Source organism: Heterocephalus glaber, unplaced genomic scaffold (assembly GCF_053883595.1).
Source record: "Heterocephalus glaber isolate CG9 unplaced genomic scaffold, H.glaber_assembly_v1.0 deba00001538, whole genome shotgun sequence".
NCBI lineage: Eukaryota > Metazoa > Chordata > Mammalia > Rodentia > Bathyergidae > Heterocephalus > Heterocephalus glaber.
In genome coordinates, this window is record NW_028258333.1 from 9,032,308 (window position 1) to 9,048,710 (window position 16,403).

Consider the following 16,403-nt stretch of genomic DNA (forward strand, 5'->3'; position numbering starts at 1 on the left):
ATCATTGGTGCAGTATGTTTAATGTTTGGATGCAAATGTGCATTAATTATGATAGACACTGAAGAAGAAAACATGAATCCTTTCCATAGAGTTGAAATTAATAATAGTATGATAATGACATTAAACCCTCCAAAGTAACTATAAAGAGCTACACTACTTGTAAAGCTCTTTCCATCGTATTTGCCAGGCTCTACTATACAATGTATATGGACTGAGTCATTTAACACAAGAACACGTAATCTTTGAGAAGTATCATTACTTCCACTTTAAAGTTAAATAGGAGGCGGCACTATAGGATTTAAAGAAATTTTATAAGTAGTCATATAACTTAAAGCTGGTGAAGGCTTTACATATTTGATCCAACAGTATACTGGCTGTCTCAGTAAAATGAATTAAGATAAAGGAGTCTGTATTTCTAAACTTTATTGTATACACCCGTAGTATGTCATGTCCAATGAACTTCTTGAAAAAATTTAATGAGCAATACAATACACTAGTCTTTTGTTTGGCCCTAGGTTTATTCCACTTATTGCACATTAGTAATAATATTCTGAATGGTATTACTACACCCTGAATTGTTGTTGGATGAACTATCAGATCAGTTGTAGCCAATTATATGAAATGGACCTTTTAATGGATGAGAGTGTATTTTTTAAAACAACATTGCAACCCTTATTTTCCTTGTATTTCACTATTCAAAAGTCAAATGGTTGTCATTCAGTAGCAATGTTCACTGTGTTCCTGAATCTTACATATAAAATTGTATATACTTTGTAAAATTTGTATAATTTATATAATTTTTATAATTTGTATACTTATATACAAATTATCTACAACTTCCGTCACATAATTTAGTTGGAAATGTAAGGTCAGTTTTGAACTTTCAATGCTTTATTTGTGTGAAGCATATTGTTTATACAAGAAAGAAATATCTATCTCCAGGATTTTGTATAAATCGCTCTCTCTCTCAGGTATTTCTATAATACTTCCAAAAGTACTTATTTGTAAAAAAATTAGCTATAACTTTATTTCATTTATAATTTTTTCCAACCTCCTCTCAAGAGTTTTCAAGTGATTGATGCTTTAGAAAAGATTAAGTAAAATGAAATCAACTAACAAGAACTCTTCATATTTGTTTTCTAGTTTAAAAAAGTGTACATTCATGACTTAAGTAACTTTTTAATTAAAGTTTGTTTTTAATGAAAGCCATGTGAGCCAAAATGTTTGCTATTATTGGTATTATTAACCAGAGTAGATCTTAACCACTCTTGAAGGAAATAGCATAAACTTTTCTACACAAAGGGAAAGAGGAGACCGAGGGAGTAAAGCAGGTGCAAACACACCAGATGGAAATTATTACCCGTTAGCTCGCAATCAGGATCCGAGAAAAGACTTAAAAAACGTGAAAAGCTACAGTTTTCTCTTCCTGCTGTACGAAGCTAATATTGTACCCCTGCACTTAAATACACATCTCAGCAGGTCTGCAGCTAGGGAAGTAAAATACTGATGATCATACAGAAAACAAAATCATTGAAATGTTCATGCTGAATTGCAAGGCTGAATTTCTGCCTTTCTCATGTTAGTAAGCTGATGCAAAATCTTCAGGAAAGAGAAATCAGCTTAAAAATCTAAACTAAAACAATGAAAAGGAAGGTTCAAATATGTTTTGCTGTGATCGGTAATATCATGGTATAAACTGTACATTTTTAAATCCCCAAATACAAACTGAATTCAGGGTCCATAATCATTACTGCAACTTCAGTGCTAGCAGAAAGCTTAGCAACAGGATTGTTTACCTTCTCCTCTTCCGCAGTGGAGCACACAGAGAAAGAAATTTTATTAGAAAAAAGCAAAAATGGAAAGGGCAAAATGATTTCTTGCATTTTTCTCCATATTTTTTAGAAGAATCTCAAAGTAATTCTGCTTCACATGCTTTTGGTTTTATAGCTTCAGGAAATGGTATCCATAAATATGCAGTATTGTCACCATCAAAAATAACACCTACACTCTGCTAGTTAAAACTGAGTCATTAGATGTATGGCTTTGGAAGTATAAGAAATCACTTTTCTTAGCTTGCGTTGTTGTTTCTCTGTGACTCTTTGTAAAGAATTCAGAGGATAAAATGTGAACGCTATTCTTGAAATAATAGATTCTTTAGTAATGGCCTACAAAATGCCATATTTCATTGAATATCATCAAGCATATTTTTTTAGAAACTCAGTTATGTCACCTACATACATAGAAACTATTAATTCCAGAATAACAACAAAAAAGCCTTCTAGAAATGTGTGAATTTGATATTTAAGTTTCTACTTGTGCCTGATTAATCTTAAATTTAGGTTAGCTTAATAAATTATAAAATTTTCTCAATTTATAGTAAGTTTCACAATTTCCATGAAGAATTTGTCTTTTCTACATTACTGCTCTAGCTGATACTACTTAAGATATCAAATAATACCACAGTGTTTATGTATCACTTGTAAATATCAACTATTTTTAAATCATATTGTGACATATAAAACAAATCAGGACATTTCTCTAATTTCAGATGAATAGAAGGGATGTACTTCCTATAATATTTATGAAAGAAATGTATTCCTAAGTCATAAAATATTCAATTGTGCTATCCCAAATTGTGCTGCTATGAACATGGGTGCACATATATCACTGTGGTATGATTCTTTTAATTCTTTGGGGAAGATCCCCAGAAGTGGAATAGCGGGGTCAAATTGGAATTCCAGTCCTAGTTCTTTGAGGTATCTTCATACTGATTTCCACAGTGGTTGCACCAGTCTACACTCCCACCAGCAGTGGAGCAGGGTTCCCCTTTCCCCACAACCCCACCAGCATTTGTTATTGGTTGATTTCTTGATAGCAGCCATTCTTTCTGGAGTGACATGGAATCTCAGCGTTGTTTGCATTTGCATCCCTTGAATGACCAGTGATGTTGAACCTTTTTTCATGTATTTATTTGCTATTTCTACTTCTTCATCTGAGAAATGTCTGTTCACTTCAGATGCCCATTTTCGGATTGGGTCTTTAAATTTGAGAGGTCTGATCTTTTTACGTTCTTTATCATTTCGAGATAGTAGACCTTTGTCTGAGGAAAAGTAGGTGAAGTTTTTTTTCCCACATTGTGGGTTATCTCTGCACACTGCTGTTGGTTTCTCTTGCTGTGCAGAAGCTTTTTAATAAGAAGAGATCCCACTTGTTGATTGTTTGTGCTAGTTCGCAGGCAACTGAGGTTTTGTTCATAAAATCTTTTCCTACACCGATGTCTTCAAGAGTTCTACCTAACCTCTGTTCCAACTTGTTCAGCCCAAATGCCCAGCAACTGGAGACTGGATAAAGAAAATGTATTTTTTTTTTATAAAATGGAGCACTACTCAGCCATTAAAAAAATGAGATATTAGAGACATTTATAGCTAAATGGATGCACATTGAGGCAATACTCTTAAGTGAAATAAAAAGGACACACATGTATAAATACCAAATAGTTTCTCTGGTGTGAGGAACTGAAAGTGTAAATAAGGACTAAATGTATAATAGGTAGTGTGAAATAGGAAAAAAAGGGGCAAAGAGGAAGGAAGTGGGAGGGCTAGGGGAAAGGATAGAAGAGAATGGAATTAATATGAGAAAATGGAAAAATAGGAACAAAATCTTTGTAAATAGGGAGGAATGGAGGGGTTGAAGGGAGAGCTGGGCAAGGGTGAAAAATAAGAACCAAGAGAGACTGTGTAAAGGTGCAAATTTCCAATGATGAATGTCATTATATTGTATACCTCAAATGTACCAATGATTAGAATGAATAATTGATAATGCAAAATAGGAAGAAAAGGTCCAAAGGGGTAGGGGTAGTGGGAGGGGCAGGGGAAAGGAAAGAAGAGAAAGGAAAAATGATGAGAACTGGGAAAAATGGAAATAAAGTCTTTGTAAATAGGGAAGGGTGAAGGGGTGAAGGGAGGGCTAGGAATGGGGAAAAAATAAGAACCAAGATGCATCATGTAAAGGTACAAGTTCCCAATGAGAAATGTAAATGTGTTGTATACCTAAAATGTACCAATAAATGAATTTAAGAAAAAAAAAAATTCAGTTGTGGAAATTATTACATATACTCTATTCTCATCATTACAGGTTATGTTACAGTATTCTTTTATATTATGAGCTACCGCAAGTGTGGCAAAATGTAAAACACTGTATTAGTGCATAAGTATTAAGTATATAAATAATATTCTAGCCAGATGCAGTGGTCCATGACTGTTATCCCAGAACTCGGGAAGCTGAGGTAGGAGGATCACCACAATTTTGAGGCCAGCCTGGACTGTATAATGAGTTTAAGGCTAGCCTGAACTACATAGTGAGACGTTATCTCTGAAAACAATAAATAAATAAATAAAATTAATTCCGTACTTAAATTCATTTGGATATATTTATATAATTTAGTTTTCAGTGCCTATAAGCCAGTAGATCATCTTGTGACGTTTTCACACATGTATATATCATGATTTGATCATGTCCACACTCTTCTGCCTCATACTACACTGTGCCCCTCTTGTGTCTTTCTTTCCCCTTCCTCTTCTCTAGTAGCTGCTCCCTTTCAATTTGTATGTTTTCTTCCCCCTTCCCGATTGCACATATTAGGGAAAATATATGATACTTTTCTTTCTGAGTTGCATTTACTTCACTTAACATGATGATCTGCAACACCATACATTTTTCTGCAAATAACATGACTCATGATGTTTTATTGCTGAGTAATATTCTATTGTCTATCTAAACCACAGTATTTGTATTAATGTATCTGTTAGTGGGCATTTACCTTGGGTATTTGAATAATATCACCATAAACTTGGTTATATTGCTTTGAGTACATAGCTTGAGTACATACATGGATTTGATAATTCTTTGTTTTTTATTTTCTAAGGAACATCCATAATGTTTTGTATGTTTATTGTACTAAACTGAATTCCCACCAGCAGTGTAAAAGTGTTCATTTCTCCCCACATTCTCACTAGCATTTTTTACTTTTTGTGTTCTTGATAATGGTCATTGTATTAGGGTGAGATAAAATCTAATTGTAGTTTGGCTTACAGACCTGCATTTCCCTGACAGCTAAAGAGACGGGGAATGATCCTATATGTATTTGGATATCTCTGTCTTCTTATGAGGGGTGTCTGTTCAACAAATTTGCCCTTCATTGATTGAATCACTTGTACATAAGATGTTAAATTTTTAAAATTCTTTATATATCTTGGATATTAATCCCGTTAGATGAATGTCAGTAGAGATTTTCTCCCTTCCTGTATTCTGTTGATTCATCCTATTGATTGTTTTCTTTGCTGTGAAGTAGCTATTTAATTGAATGTAATCTCATTTTCAGTGAATCATCAGCTATTAGATTCCTAGGGAAGAAATTATTGCCTATCCAATATCAATTTTTCATTATGTTTCCCTCTACTAGTTTCAGGTTTTCCAATAGGTTTTACCCTATTTTGATTTGATTTATAAATCAGGTCAGAGATAGAAATCTAGCTTCAGTTGTTTACAGGCAGAAGTCCAATTTTTGTATTACTATTTATTGAGGGGTTTTCTTTCTCTTTAACCTATATTTTGGCTCCTATGGAGAGAAGCATGCCTGAAGACATGGAGGTTTTGCCCTAGATGCTGTATTTTCTTCTGTTGTTGTACATGTCCACTTTTATGGCAAAACCATGTTGGTTTTGTTATGCTTCTGTCTGCAGGGTATTTTGGAATTGGGTATGGCGATGCCTGCAGCAATGCTCTATTTGCCCAGGATGAATTTTGCTACCCTGGCTCTCTTGTGATTCTCTATGAATTTTAGGATTTTTTTCTAGTCATATGAAGAATATCACTGGTATTTTTATTAGAATTATACTGAATTGGTAGATCACTTTTGGTATTATGGGCATTTCAACAATATTAATTCTCCCAGTTCATGATTTTAAGGGTTCTTTTCATCTTCCAATATCTTCTTCAATTTTTTTTCACAATGAATTTATATCTCTTGCTAAAGGTCATTCGTAGTTTTTAAGGCTATTTTGAATGGTATTGTTTTCTTTTCTTTTCTTTTCTTTTTTTTTTTTTTTTTTGGTACCAGGGATCGAACTCTGTCCCTTGCGCTTGCAAGGCAGGCGGTGAAACCACTGAGCTAAATCTCCGGCCCATGGTATTGTTTTCTTGAGGTCTTTCTCAGCAAGTTCATTGTTGATGTACAGGAAAGCTACAATTTTTGCAACTTGATTTTGAATCTAGTTACTTTGTAGAATTTGCCCTAGTTCTAAGACTTGCCAGAGTCCTTAATTTTTGAAATTATACACTCTCGTCATCTGCAAACATAATTCATTTGAATTTTTTCCTTTTGTTTTCATTTTGTTTGTTTCTCTAGCCTGATTTCTATGTCTCAAGTTTCCAGTACTATACTCAAAATATCGGTGAATATGGGCACACTTGTCTGGTTTCTGATTTTAGAGGAAACGATTTCATATTTATTTCCCATTCTAGTCTGATATTGGCAAAAGACTTTTTATACATAGCCTTTAGTATGATCCAGCATGATCCTTCTCTACCTAGTTTTTTCAGGGTTTTTAATAGGACTAATGTAGAATATTACCAAAGGCCTTTTCTGTATCCAGTAAGATGATTAGGTGATTTTGATCTTTGATTCTACTTGTGAAGTATATTCTATTTATTAATTTGTATACACAAACTGCCTGCCTAGAATGAAATCATGTTAATCAATGTGTTCAAACTTTTAATGTGTTGTTTCGATTAAATTTACAAAATTTTTAAAAGATTTTTACAGCTATGATATCAATTATATTGTTCTAGAGTTTTGTTGTTGTTGTGTCCTTATCAGATTTGGTAACAGGATGATACTTTGTAGAATGTGTTTGAGGATAGTTTGAAGATCACAGATATTAGGTTTTCTTTTCAAGTTTGGCAAAATTCATCAGGGAACCTGTCCATTATTGGGCTTTACTCTACTGGAAGACTTTATTAATCTGTATTAGTGCTTCAATCTCATTGCACATTTTTTTCCTAAAATTCTTTTATTGGTACATTTTAGGTATACATTACACTTGCATTTATCATTGGGTGCTTGTACCTTTACATGATGTATCTTGGTTCTTATTTTTTCCCCATTTCCTGTCCTCCCTTCACCCTCTCCACCCTTCCCTCTTTACAAAGACTTTTTTTTCCATTTTTTCCTTTTCTCATAATTTTTCTTTTCTCTTCTTTTCTTTCCCCTACCCCTCCAACTTCCCCTACCCCTTTGGACCTTTTCTTCCTATTTCACATTATCAGTTATTCATTTTAATCATTTTAATCCTTATTTACACTTTCAGTTTCTCACACCAGAGGGACTATTCAGCATTTACACATGTGTGTCTTATTTATTTCACTTAAGAATATGGCCTCAATATGCATCCATTTAGCTATGAATGTCTCTAGTTTCCCATTCTTTATGGCTGAGTAGTACTCCATTTTATTAAAACAAAAACAAAACAAAAAGAAAAACACACATCTTCTTTATCCAGTTTCTAGTTGATGGGTACTTGGGCTGTATCCAAGCTTTAGCTATTACAAACTGTGCTGCTCTAAACATGGGTGCACATATATTGCTGTGGTATGAGTCTTTTAATTCTTTTGGGAAGATACCCAGGAGGGGAATAGCTGGATCAAATGGGACCTCTAGTGCTAGTTCTTTGAGGTATCTCCATGCTGTATTCCACAATGGTTACACCAGTCTGCACTCCGACAAAAAATGAAGAAGAGTTCCTTTCTCCCCACACAAACACCAGCATTTGTTATTGGTTGAATTCTTGAGAGCAGCCATTCTTTCTGGGGTGAAGTGGAATCTCAGTGTTTTCATCTGCATCTCTTGAATCACCAGTGATATTGAACATTTTTTCATATATTTATTTGCTGATTTTACTTCCTTGTCTGAGAAATGTCTGTTCATTTCAGATGCCCATTTTTGAACTGGGTCTTTGAATTTGGGTGGTCTGATTTTTTTCAATTCTTTATATATTCTAGATAGTAGACCTTTGTCTGAGGTACAGCTGCTAAAATTTTTTTCCCACATTGTAGGTTGTGTCTTAGCTCTCTTGGTTGTTTCTCTTGCAGTGCAGAAGCTTTTCAATATGATGAGATCCCAGTTGTTGATTCTTTGTGCTAGTTTCTGTGCTACTGAGGTTTTGTTCATAGTCTTTTCCTATGCCAATGTCTTCAAGACTTTTACCTCATTTATCTTCCAGCAAGTTTAGTGTTTCTGTTTTAATATATATAATATATTTATATATAATATATTATATATTACATATAATATATATTATATATAATATATTATATATTATATTATATATATATTTAATCCACTTTGATCTTAATTTAGTGCATGGTGATAGATATAGGTCTAATTTTAATCTTTGGCAGGTTGAAATCCAGTTTTTCCAACACCATTTTTTAAAGAGGCTATCTTTCCTCCAGTGAGGATAGTTGGCTCCTTTGTCAAAGATGAGGTGGCTGAATCTGTCTGGAGTTGTTTATGCATCTTCTAATCTATTCCACTGATCCTCTGGTCTGTTTCTTTGCCAGTACCATGCTATTTTTATCACTGTAGCTTTGTAATATAGTTTCAAATTGGGGATTGTGATATCCCCTGCCATGTCTCTGTTGCCTAGAATTGCTTTTGCTATTCTAGGTCTCTTCTGGTTCCAAATGAATTTTTTGGATTGTTTTCTCTACTTCTGTGAAATATATTGTTGGAATTTCAATTGGCATTGCATTAAATCTATACAGCAGTTTGGATTCAATTGTGAAAGGCATTCTTTCCCTAAATTCTCTCTCAGTGAGTCTGGTACTTGTGTACAAGAAGGCAGTTTTTTGAGTGTTGACCTTGTATCCAGCTACTCTACAAAATCTTTCAACCCTCAAAAATAACAATCCAAAAAAATGAAATATCTAGGAATTAATCTAACAAAGGAAGTAAAAGACCTCTATACTGAAAACTATAGCACTCTGAAAAAAGAGATTGAAGAGGACAAAAGAAAACAGAAAGACCTCCCTTGCTTTATTCCTTTTATATCTTTCTCTTGTCTAATTGCTGTGGCTAATTTTTCTGGAAATATATTGAACAGGATTGGTAATAGCAGACATCCTTGTCTTGTTTCTGATTTTAGCAGGAAAGTTTTCAATTTTTGACCATTTAGTATGATGTTGGCTATTGGTTTTTCATAGAACAAATGCTTTCTGATTCTAGCACACTTCTCCATCCTATTTCACCATTCCTCTTCATTACAACACTCCAAGGACTTGCACATAAGAGTTGTTCAGTAGAAGTTATTTTAAATTAATTATCACAATTCTAAGCAGCTGATGTTATTTTACTTGCCTTGTGAAAACTACTAGAAGTGTGATTTTACATTCATCCATACATATATGCCATCATTGTAACATGTTTAAATATTGTATCTAAATATAAATTATAAAGATCTATGTCAAAAAATGTTAGAATATAAAGTTAATGTAATATATAAACACTATACTTGCTTATAAATACATATACACTTTGTATGATGCAGATGTTTTTTATATTTTTATATTTTTATACTTCTATATGTAATAATAGGCATAATGTGATTACATTTGTAGGAATACCTGTGTGTACCTCTATTTATCATACCTAAACATACTTCTGCCTTCAAATTGCATTTGAAACCTCTTGTGCATAAGTGTCTGAGAGTGAGATATAAGCATGAATTTTGCTTGAAAGTTATCCAAGTGACTCTCCTTTGACCCAAAGTTGATAACCATCCACCTGGGAAAAGCTAGAAAAGGCCAGCCGGGAAGGACTGGTGGGGAACCAAGCAGAAGTAACTTCATAGGATTTACTTTTCAGTCTCTAGGTAATGCTAGAATATGTAACACTTATTTTCTAAACTTTTCTTCTATTCAGTTTCTACACACATATTTCTTATGAGGTTAGTAATGTAGACAATTACCATTGTACCATAACACCACAGGAAAAGGCGTTATCATTCATCTACTTCCTGCTTAGTGCTTTCTGAATCAGAAATGTTGATTTTATGAATCTTTCTTTGATCAGCTAGGACAGAAATTAAAATTTACTCTGTCAGAGCTTTAGTCTAGTGTCGTTTTGTCTGTGGATTCCAAGGGCAGAGATGACACTGGCAGCTGGAGTCTAAAATTCCCCCTTGTGGCTGGGTGCCATGGGGGTTGTGATCCTCCATACCACAGGGAAGAGACACTTTTGGAAACTTGTCGACCTCCATCCTTCTCTGCTCTTGCCTGAAATTTAGCTAGCTCCTGAGATGCTCATTCTCCCCAGAACTGTTGCAGCTACTTTGACAATTAGGTGGTCCTAAGTGGAAATCAACCTTCCCTCCCTCACACATCTCAGGGCTTTTAGCAGTGTCCTCAGAAGCTCTCTGCCATAGCCAAAATACCTCTCAAGTCCACGCCTGTGGATTCAGTGTACTATTTTTGTTTCTGGCACCCGGAGAAAAGAAAATGTAGGAACATTCATTCCCAAAAATGTAAACTCAGACAAGAACTGGTCACGGTGGCTCGCCACTGTGTGTACTATGACCTTCTTAACGTGGCTCCTCCTTGCTGTGATGAAAGGGGAAGGGATAGACAGTACTTCCCGAGGGCCCATAGGCCATGCAGATTCCAGGTCCGTTTCCTCACATGCTTGTGATCTGCACTAGGTGTGTTTTCTGGGTCCATCACTCTTCTATTCTTCTCTCACGGGAACCTCTGCTCTGTGCTGCCAAGCCTGGAAGTTGGTGATGTGATTGAAGCCTTTCCTCACCTCCGCTCTGCTGTCTAAAATCTTGTTTGGACTTCTTAGTACTTTTCTTTCTTCCAAACTCTCTGTTCACAACCAAATTTGAGTACTTTCCCACATTTATGATGCTCAAATGGGGAAAATAATCCCTCTCCATTTGTTTTTCTGAGATGATTCTCCTCCGTTCCTCTAGCTTTGAGCTCCCATTATATATCTGGGTCCATGCAAGCAACTCTACTCACCAAAGGTTACACTATGTGATCCTTCCAAGAGTTTACAAGTCCACAGTGAAAATAAATAAGAAGTCAACTTTAATCGTGCAAGGGTGATAACAAGTAGGAGAAACAGATATATGGATGTAGTAAACAGCACTCAATTTGCGTAATTTTACCTGAAAATATAAAATATGAACTATGTGGCTTTCCTGAGAGAGGAAGTGAGGGAATTCCTAGAAAGAGACATCAGAGAAACATAAGTGAGAATAAAATATGAACTGAGAGGTAGATATTTGAGGAAAAGGAAGCAAGAAGGTTAATCTAGACACGATTAAGAATTTTATTTTTGGGAAGGGAGTATTGGAACATTTATATTTTTGTTGTTTGTCCTATAGAAAAGGTGTTAGTGTATTTTAAAAGAATATATAAAAGTAAATCAATATCATTTAGGTGCTTGTTTGTGTTCTAAGGAAATAATTGTGCTACAAACAATCACAGTATGTCTTTCCCTCTAAGCAACCAGATTTAAAAAGGAAAACAGGGGCTTTAACTCAGTTACATCAAATACAAGCTGTGCGATCACCTTGAGCACCAGTCTCCTTACTGAGAAATACAATTTCCATGAGGATTAAAAGAGATGGTATTCAGAAAAATTCTTAAATCATTGGCCTCTTTTAGTGCACTGACATACTCATTTATTTTAGGCTTTGCTAAGCTCTATTCCTGTCTTTCTCAACTCTATGAAGAATTATGGTAAAAGTAGGTCCTTCTGGTAGCAAATGAATAGAAATTCAAATTGTTTTGGTGAAACTGTGCTAGAATGTATTTTCTGTCAAAGCAAGGGTTTATATTTTTTTGTTTACTGTTGTGATCCAATTATGTACAATAGTTGCTGCCACATGTATAGTGTAGGGAACAGGGGAAGGGGACGTTACCAGAACCTCTGCAGTGAGTCCTGGTTTCCTGCGAGCCACGGCAGCACACGGCAAATTACAGGAAAGGTAGACAAATGAGACTGAGAAGAAGCTGAGCTCTGGGCCTGATCAGTGCTGCTCTGGGCAGCAAAGACAAAAGCCCCCAGCTTACTGCACCATTTATTCAGTACATCCATCCGGAGAAACAAAGGTAACAAATGGCTTACAGAGAGTTCAGTACATCCGCGTAAACAAGATGGTAAAGATCCAAGAACAATGAGGAACTGAGTGGATGTTTTGTTCCTCCCAGGAGGTTTTCAGCTCCCAGGATGTTTCTTGTCCTGGAGAATCACAGCATCACCGGATCATTGAGGTCTCAGTTGTGACCTGAGGCCAAAATGCAATTATGTCTCGGAATTCCATAGCTGGGTTGTAGGCAGGAGAAATAGGCTAACCAAATGATTTTTCCCTAAAATTATGTAGCATTGCTCCCGACAGTATAGTACTCAATATATAGATGTTGAATTAGCAGAAAAGCAAGGAGCTGTCCTGGAAGCACAAATTCTTCATTGCTAATTGCATTCTAGCTAGCAGTAATTAGTACATGATTTAGGGAAAAGAAAGTTGCATTACATTGGTTTGAAATACTGGAGAGTGAAGGACAATTGTAATGGTACTGGATAAATGTCCAGGGTACAACGTTTATACTCTTGAAGGCTGAAAGAATTTTCAACATAAAAATAGGTTTCAGAGTATGGGTTATCAGAAAGGAGTCGATAATTTCCATCTATGAATTATAGGGGAATCTATAATTTACTCTACAGTCCATTGTCAGTCCATTGGCAAAGATGTCAGGAATTCAGTGTTACCAACTATGGAAAAACAGTTTTGTATATAAATTTAATAAGCAAGAATGGCCCCCCTATTATACACATGCAAATGACAAATTTTATATTATGTCAGAAAGCTTTTTTTTTAATTCACCTGAAGAGGACTATTGAGGGTTCCATAAAAAATCTGAGTAGATGTAATTAAATAAATCACATCTTATCTGTAAATTATGTCTTATTTGTGAAAGTAGTTGTACAAATTTGGGCTACTTATGCAACGAATATGTGTGTGTGTGTGCACATTATTTTGGAATTGTGTTGAAAAATTTTTGAAATCATCAAGGTGATATTGTATTTTTTATATCATGTTTCACTTGGAAGCATCCTATATACGGAATAAGCTTGTGTGTGGTTTTGGTTATTTTTTCCATATTTTAGAATTTTTGTTAGTATATGTTGGTAGTATATAATGATTGCATTCATCACAGTGAGTTGGTACGTGTACATTACACAATTTAATTCATTTTTCATCCCCTTCCCTTTCCCTACGCCTCTATCTCATTTCTCTTCCTTAATGCAAAACATCTATCTCACTACTCCTATTATCTGTCTTTCATTTTACTCTTTACTTCTATTTTGGGTTTCTTATGGGAGAGAAATCATGCAATATCTAAGCTTGTGCATCTGATTTATTTTTACTTAACATTACAGCCTCAAGGTACATTCATTTACATAAAATGACCCAAGTTTACCCTTCTTTATGACAGAGTAGTACCCCACTAAGTATAAACACCACATGTTCTTTATCTACTCATCTGTTGACCAATATGTATGCTGCTTCCAATATTTAGCTATTATAAGTTGTGCTTCTAAAATCATGGGCATGCATGTATCATTATAATATGATATCTTTAACTCTTTTGGGAAGATGCCTAGAAGCGGACTAGCAGAAATGAATGAATTTCTGTTTTTAGTTTTTTGAGAAATCTCCAAACCGATTTCCAAAGTGATTTTACTAGTTTACATTTCCACCAAGAGTATATGTCCTTTTCCCCCACAGACTCACCAGCATTTGTTTTTATTTAATTTCTTAACGTTAGTCATTCTTTCTGGAGGAAGATAGTATTTCAATGTTCTTTTAATTTGCATTTCTCTAGTGGCCAAAGTGCTGAACATTTTTCCTGTATATATTGACCATTAGTTATTATGACATTTGCCTCACATGTTCATATTTTATTTGGAAGATAAGCTAGTATCAAGCTTGTAAAAATAAATCTTTCCTGGGAAAATTTCTTCTAGTGTCTCTGACATTTTCTGTATTTACAGAGAATTTGCATTTAAAATGTCTTATTGAACTGTCTTTAAATGTGAAAGACCAATACAAAAATTCATATTCTATAAAGACTTTTTTTAAATGTACAAGATGCAATAATTGCTCTTGTTGAAGCAGGATCTTCTGGAGCATTATACCTGAGTCAACTCACAATGATGGTTCTATTTGATCACTTTATCTCAATTTAGAGGACTCTCTACTCAGCAGTGGTATCATAGCACAGCCTTCTTTCTGGACTTGTCAATTATGTCCATAAATAATTTGCAATTTCAATGTAACCTCTTTAAAAATACTAGTGTAATTTTTCACAGAAATACAAAAATATCCAAAAATGCGTATAGAAGCAAAAAAAGACTACAAATATAATCTTGAGAAAGAAGTCAATGCTAAAGAATCTCATTTCCTCATTTTGAAACCAATGATAAAGCTAAAACAATAACAATATGCTGTTGAGACTAAGACAGACTCAATATATACCACTGAAACAAAAGGGACCCAAATGATGAACCTAGTTTGATGAAGGTTCTGAGAATACTCAATGAAAAAAACATTAGATTTTCAAACAAATAGTGTTAGAAAAACTGGATGTATGCAAAACAATGAAATTGAAACCTTGTCTTAAATGAAAACTCAAAATAGATTAAGTGGATAAATACCAGGCCTGAAATTGTGAACATAGGGGAGGGAAACTTCATGACATTTGTTTTGGCAATGATTTCTTGTTTATGAAGCTGCAAACAAGAAAGCTAAAAATAGACAAGTGGGATTACAGGAAACTAAATAGGTTCTTCTCAGCAATACAAACAATCGACAAAGTGAAAAGGTAACATACTTAGGGAGAAAAAATATTTTCAATTCACATACCTGAGAAAGGATTAATGTGAAAAATTCATTTAAAAATACCCCATAAAACCAAAGCAAAATGATAAAAAAAACCCTGACTTATAAATGGGCAAAGGATTTGAATAGGTGTTTATCCAGAGAAAACAAGTGGACATTTTAAAAGGTCCTTAACATTTAATCCTCAGCAAAGTACAAATCAAAAGTACAATGAGATAATATCTTACACCAGTTAGGAGGACCATTATCATAAACAAAAAAGAATAATGAATGTTCACAATAGAAGAAATTGGACCCCTTGTACACTCTTGGTGGTAAAATAAAATGAAACAATCACTACTGGAAAATAAGGAGATTCCTCTCACAGTAAGAGATGGAGCTACTGTAGGATTTAGCGATCTCCCTTCTGGTTATTTTCCAAAAGGATTGAAGCCAGTATCTCAAAGAAATAGTTTCATCTCCATATTCATTACAGAGTTATGCACAAGTTACAATGTGCAAGAATAATGTCTGTCAACAGATTAATGAATAAAGAAAATATTGTTGGTATGTATATAAAGCAATATTTAGCCTTAAAAGGAGGAGGAAATCTTGTCGTATGCAGCATGGAAGAAACATAAAGACATTATGTTAAGTGCAACGTGCCCGTCACATACGGACAAATGCTACATAATTTCAGGAATTTTAAGCTTCAGGAGACAGCATGCAAGACACTCAACATATTCTCAAAAGTACAAACAGCGCCAAATCCTATAAAACAGCGTTTTCCCTGTGCATTCATACATATGATAAAATTTAGTTTATAAATTAGCCAGAGCAAGAGATTAATAATGACTAATACTAAAAGAATAATTTCAGCAATATACTGTAGTGAAAATTACGTGAACACGAACTCTGTCTCTCTAAATAATTTATTGTGCTCTGCTTACTCGTCTGCTTGCAGTGACATCAGGGGATGCAATAGCCTATGTGCTGTTATGCAGTGAGGTGGAGGAGAAGTGTGTGGCCATTGTGACCAAGCATGAGACCAGCTGCCTCATGGGAGACTGCTTGAGCTAAGTGACTAACAGGCCAATAGTATCCAAAGCGTAGATACGCTGGGGAAAAGGATGATTCAGGTGTCGGTGGCACGTAACAGGATGGCACAAGGTTTAGTCATCCTCTTCTGACAGCAAATTTAAACTTATGACTTGTTAATTTCTAGAATTTCCCATGTAATATTACCAGACCAAAGTAAACTGCAGGTAAGCCAAATGGGGAAAGCAAAGCAACAAATAAGAATGACTACTACAGAAGGTAGCTAAAGCAAACAAATACATGGGAATGCAAAGTGGAATCAGAATTGGAGAGAGTTGTTCAGTAATTATAGCATTTCCAGGTACATGAAATAGAAAATTATAGATTTGCCGTATGACATTTAGCTTACAGTAAACAATA

At 34.7% G+C, this 16,403-nt stretch overlaps 1 protein-coding gene across 8 annotated transcripts in view; it reads right to left on the reverse strand.

Moving 5' to 3' along the window:
- The window catches only part of Cdh18 (cadherin 18), a 924,665-nt gene that overhangs the window by 546,303 nt on the left and 361,959 nt on the right, over positions 1–16,403 (reverse strand). The gene's annotated exons all lie outside the window — the stretch shown is intronic.